The sequence below is a fragment of the Chlorocebus sabaeus genome, chromosome 24, assembly GCF_047675955.1.
Source record: "Chlorocebus sabaeus isolate Y175 chromosome 24, mChlSab1.0.hap1, whole genome shotgun sequence".
Lineage (NCBI taxonomy): Eukaryota > Metazoa > Chordata > Mammalia > Primates > Cercopithecidae > Chlorocebus > Chlorocebus sabaeus.
Window position 1 is genome coordinate 34,794,398 of NC_132927.1, and position 8,239 is coordinate 34,802,636.

Below are 8,239 nucleotides of genomic sequence, written 5' to 3' on the forward strand. Positions count from 1 at the left end.
AAGTAACTGGATTTCTTCTCGAGGCTAAATTACATTAAACAAGACAATCTGATTCAAGAATCCCATCATTTTAGGGTTGCCAGAGTGAGCAAATAAAAATACAGGATACCCAGTTAAATGTGAATTTCAGAAAACAAGATACTTTCCTCATATAAAGATGTCCCATGTAAAAATGGTTATTTATTAAAACACACTTAGGCTGTGCATGGTGGCTCACGCCTGTAATCCCAACACTTTGGGAGGCTGAGGTGGGTGGATCACCTAAGGTTAGCAGTTCAAGACCAGCCTGGCCAACATGGCAAAACCTCATCTCTACAAAAAATACAAAAATTAGTGGAATGTGGTGGTGCATGCCTGTATTCCCAGTTACTTAGGAGGCTAAGGCAGGAGAATCACGTGAACCTGGGATGCGGAGATTGCAGTGAGCCAAGATAGTGCCACTGCATTCCAGCCTGGGCAATAGAGCAAGACTCCATCTCCAAAAAACAAAAGGCCGGGCACAGTAGCTCACACCGGTAATCCCAGCACTTTCGGAGGCCGAGGTGGGCAGATCACAAGGTCAGGAGATTGAGACCATCCTGGCCAACATGGTGAAACTCCATCTCTACTAAAAAGACAAAAATTAGTTGGGTATGGTGGCACGTGTCTATAATCCCAGCTACTTGAGAGGCTGAAGCAGGAGAATCGCTTTAACTAGGAGGTTGCAGTGAGCTGAGATCGTGCCACTGCACTCCAGCCTGGCAAGAGAGCAAGACTCCGTCTCAAAAAACAAACACAAAAACCTCAGACTTAACTGGGTATCCTGTATTTTATTTGTAAACCCTATACTAGTTGCCCTTCTGCTATAACACAAAACATATATTTATTATCCTTAAAGAACTTTTTTGGTCCCAGTTGGTGGGTAACAAATTGCTCAGGTTTGCTCTTGGTTTCCAGGAATGAATGTGCATGGGCAGCCCATCACTGATTTCTTTTTTTCCAGTAAGTTTTTGGGGAACAGGTGGTGGTTGGTTACATGAATAAGTTCTTTGGTGGTGATTTCTGAGATTCTGGTGCACTCATCACCTGAGCAGTGTACACTGTACCCATTGTATAGTCTTTTTTCCTTCATCCCCCTCCCACCCCTTCCCCCAAGTCCTCAAAGTCCAATGTATCATTCTTATGCCTTTGCATCCTCATAGCTTAGCTCCCACTTACGAGTGAGAACATACAATGTTTGGTTTTCCATTCCTGAATTCCTTCACTTAGAATAAGTCTCCAGCCTTATTCTTCACTTAGAATAAGGCTGCAGTGGCTCACGCCTGTAATCCCAGCACTTTGGGAGGCCGAGGCAGGTGGATCACCTGAGGTCAGGAGTTCGAGACCAGCCTGGCCAACATGGTGAAACCCTGTCTATACTAAAATAAAAATTAGCCAGGTTTGGCGATGCATACCTATAATCCCAGCTACCTGGGAGGCCCAGGTGAGAGAATCACTTGAACCTGGAAGGCGAGGTTCCACTGAGCCAAGATCACACCACCACACTCAAACGTGGGCAATAGAGCAAGACTGTGTCTCCGAAAAGGAAAAAAAAAAAAAGAATGGTCTCCAATTCCGTCCAGGTTGCTGCGAATGCCATTATTTCATTCATTTTTATGGCTGAGTAGTATTCCATAGTATGTATGTACTGTAGTTTCTTTATCCACTAGTTGACTGATAGACATTTGGGCTGGTTCCATATTTTTTGCAATTGTGCATTGTGCTGCTATAAACATGCATGTGCAAGTATCTTTCATATAATGACTTCTTTTACTCTGAGTAGATACCCAGTACTGGGATTACTGGATCAAATGGTAGTTCTACTTTTAGTTCTTTAAGGAATCTCCACACTGTTTTCCATGGTGGTTGTACTAGTTTACATTCCCATCAGCTGTGTAAAAGTGTTCCCTGTTCACCACATCCTTGCCAACATCTATTAATATTTTTAATTTTTTGATTATGACCATTCTTGCAGGAGTGAGGTGGTATCATATTGTGTTTTGATTTGCATTTCCCTGAAAATCAATTCTAGGGTACCAACTTTTAGGTATTTCTTTGAACCATCCATTCTTCAGCATTTTGTAGAATAAATTCATAGGAGTGGAATTACTACCAAGTCAAAAAGTATGCAAACTTCTAATGGTATTTTCTGAAACTTTTTGAGTACTGATGGGAGTATAAATTTAGAGTACCTTTGTGGGGGATATTCTGGCAGTATTTACTGAGATTAAGAATGCACATATATCTGACCCAGTAATTCCACCTCCAGGAATTTATCCTATAGGTATTCTCAGCCATGTGTATAATAATATATGTTCAAGGCTATTAGTGGCAGGACTGTTTGTCATAAAAATTAGAATTAACCAAAATGGCATCTCTACAGGATACCTAAATAAATTGTGGCACACTGATAAAATAGATTGCTATGTATCTGAAAAAAGAATGAGAAAGCATACCGTATCTGTAGAAAGATAACTGATAACACTGGTTGCCTTTGGGAAGGGGAAACTGTAACTGGGGAACAGAGGTGGGAGAATTTTCATTGTAGTCATTTGTGTCCTTTGTTTTGAACCAAAAGAAGGTATTATCCACTCAAAAATAGATTTGAAACTTCTTAAATGTCACTGAAATGAAAACAATAATTAAAAACACGATTTTAGAATCTAAACCTTTCACTTTACATAAAAAAACTGACACAGCGGTAAAGTGATTTGTCCATGTACAAAGAGTTAAGTTATAAATGACTGTATTTATAAATTCCAATAAGAAGAATCCCAGATCCCAAAGGTTCTTTGCCCACACCAAGGGTTGAGGATGATGTGGAGGAACTAGAACTGTCATAGCCTGCTGGTGAGAATGCAAAATTGTACAACTACTTTGGAAAATGTTGTTTTGTTTTCCTTTTGATTCAATTCAGGGAAGAGTTAACGCTTTGGAAAATTTTTGACAATTTCTTAAAAAGTTAAACATGTGACCCAGTCATTCCACTTCTGGGTACTTACCCAAGAAATGAAAGCATATGTCTACATACAGCAGCTTTATAAATCACGGCAAAAATTTGAAACAACCCAAATTTCCATCAACAAGTGAATGGATAAGTAAATTGTTGCATAGCCATACAATGGGATACAACTCACCAACAAAAGGAACAAATTGATAACATAAGCAACAAAATAGATGAATCTCAAAATACTTATGTTGAGTGAAAGAAGTCAAAAAGTATACACTCTGATTCCATGTATACAAAAATAGAAAATACAAACTAATGTATAGTAAAAAAATAAATCAGTGGTTCCCTGGAAACTTGGAGTGGGGTATGTGGAGGAGGTGGAATGAAAGGGAAAGATTACAAAGGGGCCCGAGGAAACCTTGGGGGTGATTCATGTGGTTTCATAGGTGAATACATATAGGAAAATTAATAAAAGTATGTACTTCTATAAAGAAATACCTGAAGGTAGGGGGCAAAAAAGTATATACTTCTAAATGTGTGCAGTTTGAACATTAAAGGAAAAAAAACTTCCAAAATACAAACAGCACAGGAGACATGCAAACCCAAGGCCACTGTGGTTGGCTGGTACTGAGACTAGAACTCAAGTTTAATCAAGTTGGTGATTTTTTAGCCTGGTGAATACAATGAGAGATTTCTACTTTTCGCCACCTAGGTATGTCATGGTCCTTTTGCACTTCCTTCATTTCACTAGAAATCTTAAAATCTTCCCTTTGGCCGGGCGCGGTGGCTCAAGCCTGTATCCCAGCACTTTGGGAGGCCGAGACGGGCGGATCACAAGGTCAGGAGCTGGAGACCATCCTGGCTAACACGGTGAAACCCCCCTCTACTAAAAAATACAAAAAACTAGCCGGGCGAGGTGGTGGGCGCCTGTAGTCCCAGCTACTCAGGAGGCTGAGGCAGGAGAATGGTATAAACCCGGGAGGCGGAGCTTGCAGTGAGCTGAGATCGGGCCACTGGACTCTAGCCTGGGTGACAGAGCGAGACTCCGTCTCAAAAGAAAAAAAAAAAATCTTCCCTTTAACATTGGTCAGGAAGTAGATAGGCCCAGTATATTACTTTTCAGTGTTAAATATAAATGGAAATCCTACTTTTAACAATTTACCTAAGTCAATTTATGTACCCCTTCTCCTTTAATATCTGAGCATTTCTCACGTAACTTTTTGAAACACCAATGCTATTAAGTTGAAATTTTTACTGTAATGACTGAGGTAGTCATCACTCTTGGGTATGACCTTCATTTGTTATTAAACTCTTTCATATACCTTTAATATCCCATAGTTTTATTACGCTTTCTCTGATCCACTGTGTCTCCAGCCTCCCCATCTGTTTTCTTCTCAAGGTTCCCTCCCTCCCTCATTGCCCATAGCAAGTTTCATCTCCTTTTAGTCTTCTCTTGGGGCACTTCCTCAAACCTTTCATTTCACTTGGCCTCTGAAGGTTCTACTGAGCTCTATCTTACTAGTAATAAAGACATAAATAAGAGATAAGGAAATTGCTGATTTCAAAATCGATTGGTCTCATGTCTAAAGACTAACTGCTGTTGTCTAAGACAGTCCTAAAAGGACTTTACATGGAGAAATCGGTGGTTCCTTTTTTTTCATTCACTGGCTCCTTCAATGAATACTGATAGAGTGCTTTCTATATACATACACTGCTCTGGCATAGTAGCATTTTAGCACAATGGACTCAATATAATAGTAACAATAGACTTCAAAAATAAACCATAGTTCTTTGAGGAGATCAATAAAATTGATAAACCTGTATCCAGGCTGATCAGGAAATAAAGAAGAAGACATAAACTACCAGTATCAGGAATGAGGGTCGTGATCACTACATACTGTATCTATAGCTATTATAAAGATAGGGCGGCCAGGCGTGATGGCTCATGCCTGTAGTCCCACCACTTTGGGAGGCTGAGGCAGGCAGATCACCTGACGTGAGCAGAGTTTGAGACCAACCTGGCCAATCTGGCAAAACCCCATCTCTACTAAAATTACAAAAATTAGCTGTGCATGGTGGCATGTGCCTGTAGTCCCAGCTACTTGGGAGGCTGAGACACAAGAATCACTTGAACCCAAGAGGTGGAGGTTGCAATAAGCTGAGATGGCCCCACTGCACTCCAGCCTGCGCAACAGAGTGAGACTCTGTCTAAAAAAAAAAAGGGGGGGGGGGAATATCATGATATCATGTCATGAACATCTTTATGCCAATATATTTGCCAACTTAGCTGAAATAGAAAAATTCCTTGAAAGACACAAATTACCAAAGCTCACTCGAGGAGTTGATAACCTGAATAGCCCTATATCTATAAAGAAATGGAATTGATGTTAATAAAAACTTCCCACAAAATAACTCCAGATCCAGCTGGCTTCAGTAGTGAAGTCTACCAAACACTTAATGAAGGCATAATGTGATTCAAACTGAAGAAGATTGCTTCTAAGTCACTCTACAAGACCAGCATTACTGTGACACTAAAACCAGACAAAGGCATTTCAAGAGAAGAAAACTAAAGACCAATATCTTTCACGAAATACATGCAAACATTTTAAACAAAATTTCTTTTTTTTTTTTTTTTTTTGAGACAGAGTCTCGCTGTGTCACCCAGGCTGGAGTGCAGTGGCGCGATCTCGGCTCACTGCAAGCTCCGCCTCCCGGGTTTTACGCCATTCTCCTGCCTCAGCCTCCGAGTAGCTGGGACTACAGGCGCCCGCCACCACGCCCGGCTAGTTTTTTGTATTTTTTAGTAGAGACGGGGTTTCACTGTGTTAGCCAGGATGGTCTCGATCTCCTGACCTCGTGATCCACCCGCCTCGGCCTCCCAAAGTGCTGGGATTACAGGCTTGAGCCACCGCGCCCGGCCTAAACAAAATTTCAGTAAATAAAAGTCAACAACATATTAAAAGGATAATACAACATGGGCCAAGTGGGATTTATTCCAGGAATACAGGATTGGTTTAATATTTTTTAAAAATCAGTGAGGCATAGTGGTTCACGCCTGGCATTCCAGCATTCTGGGAGGCTGAGGAAGGAGGATCACTTGAGCCCAGGAGTTCAGGGCCAGCCTGGGCAGCATAATGAGAATGAGTCTCTACAAAAAAAATTTTTTAATTAGCCAGGTGTGGTGGTGCATGTCTGTGGTCCCAGCTACCTGGGAGCCTGAGGTGGGAGGATTGCTTGAGCTCAGGAGTTCAAGGCTGCAGTGAGCTATGGTCATGCCTCTGCATTCCAACCAGGGCAACAGAGTGAGACCCTGTCTCAAAAACAAAATAAAAATCAATGTAATTTACCATATTAATAAGTTAAAAAAGAAAAACCTTATGAGGCAGAAAAAACATTTGACAAAATCTATCTGTTCTCAATAAATACTCTCAACAAAGTAAGCAAGCATAGAATGGAACTTCTTCAACTGATAAAGGACACCTATGAAAAACCTATAGTTAACATCATATTTAATGATGAAAGACTGAATGTTTTTCCTCAAGTTATTGATTGATTGATTGATTGACTGAGATGGAGTCTCACTCTGCTGCCCAGGCTGGAGGGCAGTGGTACAATCTTGGCTTACTGCAACCTCTGCCTCCCTGGTTCAAGTGATTCTCCTGCCTTGGCCTCCCAAGTAGCTGGGATTACAGGTACCTGCCACTACGCCCTATTTTTTAGCACTACGGCTAATTTTTGTATTTTTTTTTTTTTAGAAGAGACGGGGCTTCACCACGTTGGTCAGACTGGTCTCGAACTCCTAACGTCAAGTGATCTGCCCGTCTTGGCCTCCCAAAGAGTTGGGATTACAGGCATGAGCCACCATGCAGGCCTTCCTCAAGATTAGGAATGAGACAGATACCTACTCTAACTGGCTGCTGCCTTTCTTTCTTTTTCTTTTTTTTTTTTTTTTTTTTTTTGGCTTTTTTTCTTTCCCTGAGACAGGGTCTGACTCTGTTACCCAGGCTGTAGTGCAGTTGTTGGATCACAGCTCACTGCAGCCTCCATCTCCTGAGCTGATGCCATCCACCCACCTCAGCTTCCCAAGTACCTGTGAGTACAGGCCCGCGCCACCATGCCTGGCTAATTTTTGTAGTTTTTATAGTTATAGGGTCCCACTATGTTGCCCAGGATGGGTTTGAACTCCTATGCCCAAGTAATCCTCCCATCTTGACCTCCCAAAGTGCTGAGATTACAGGCATGAGCCACTACGCCTGGCCTCTCACCACTTCCATTCAACATTGTACTAGGAGTTCTAGCCAGAGCATTCAGGTAAGAAAAAGAAACCATATAGGTATCTGGCAAGTTTAGCAAGATTGTGGGATGCAAGTTTAATATACAGAAATCAATTGGATTTCTATGCACTAGCAATAAAGAGTGAATAATTGGAAATTTTAAAATACCATTTACAGTACCATAAAAATATGAAATATATTGGGATAAATCTGACAGGATGGGAAAGACCTCTATATTGAAAACTGCAAGATATTGCTGAGACAAAGACAGTCTTTATGAAGGACTATACCTTTGTTCATGGATCATAAAACTTAGTATTGTTGAGATTCTTTGCTCCTCAAATTCAGTGCAATGCCAATAAAAATACCAGCAGGCATCTTGTAGAAATTGACAAGCTAATTATAAAATTCTTTTGGAAATACAAAGGACCTAGAGGAGCCGAAAAGAACTTTGAATAAGAACTAAGTTGAAAGCCTAGCATTACCTAATTTCAATAATTATCATCAAGCTATAGTAATCAACAACAGGGTGGTACTGGAATAAGATGGACAAATAGAGCAATAGAACCGAATAGCCAAAAATAAGCTCTCATATATATGGATAAGTGATTTTTGACAAAGGTGCCCAGGCAATATGGTAAAGATAAGTCAGTCTTTTAAGGAAATGGTACAGGGCGGGCGCGGTGGCTCACGCCTGTAATCCTAACACTTTGGGAGCCCAAGGCAGGCGGATCACTTGAGGTCAGGAGTTAGAAACCAGCCTGGCCGATATGGTGAAACCCTGTCTCTACTAAAAAAAACACAAATATTAGCCGGGCATTGTAGTGGGCACCTGTTATCCCAGCTACTCAGGAGGCGGAGGCAGGAGAATCGCTTGAACCTGGGAGGCTGAGGTTGCAGCAAGCTGAGATCAGGCCATTGCACTCCAGCATGTGCAACAGAGCGAGACTCCGCCTCAAAAAGAAAAAGAGAGAAAGAGGGAGGGAGGGAGGGAGGG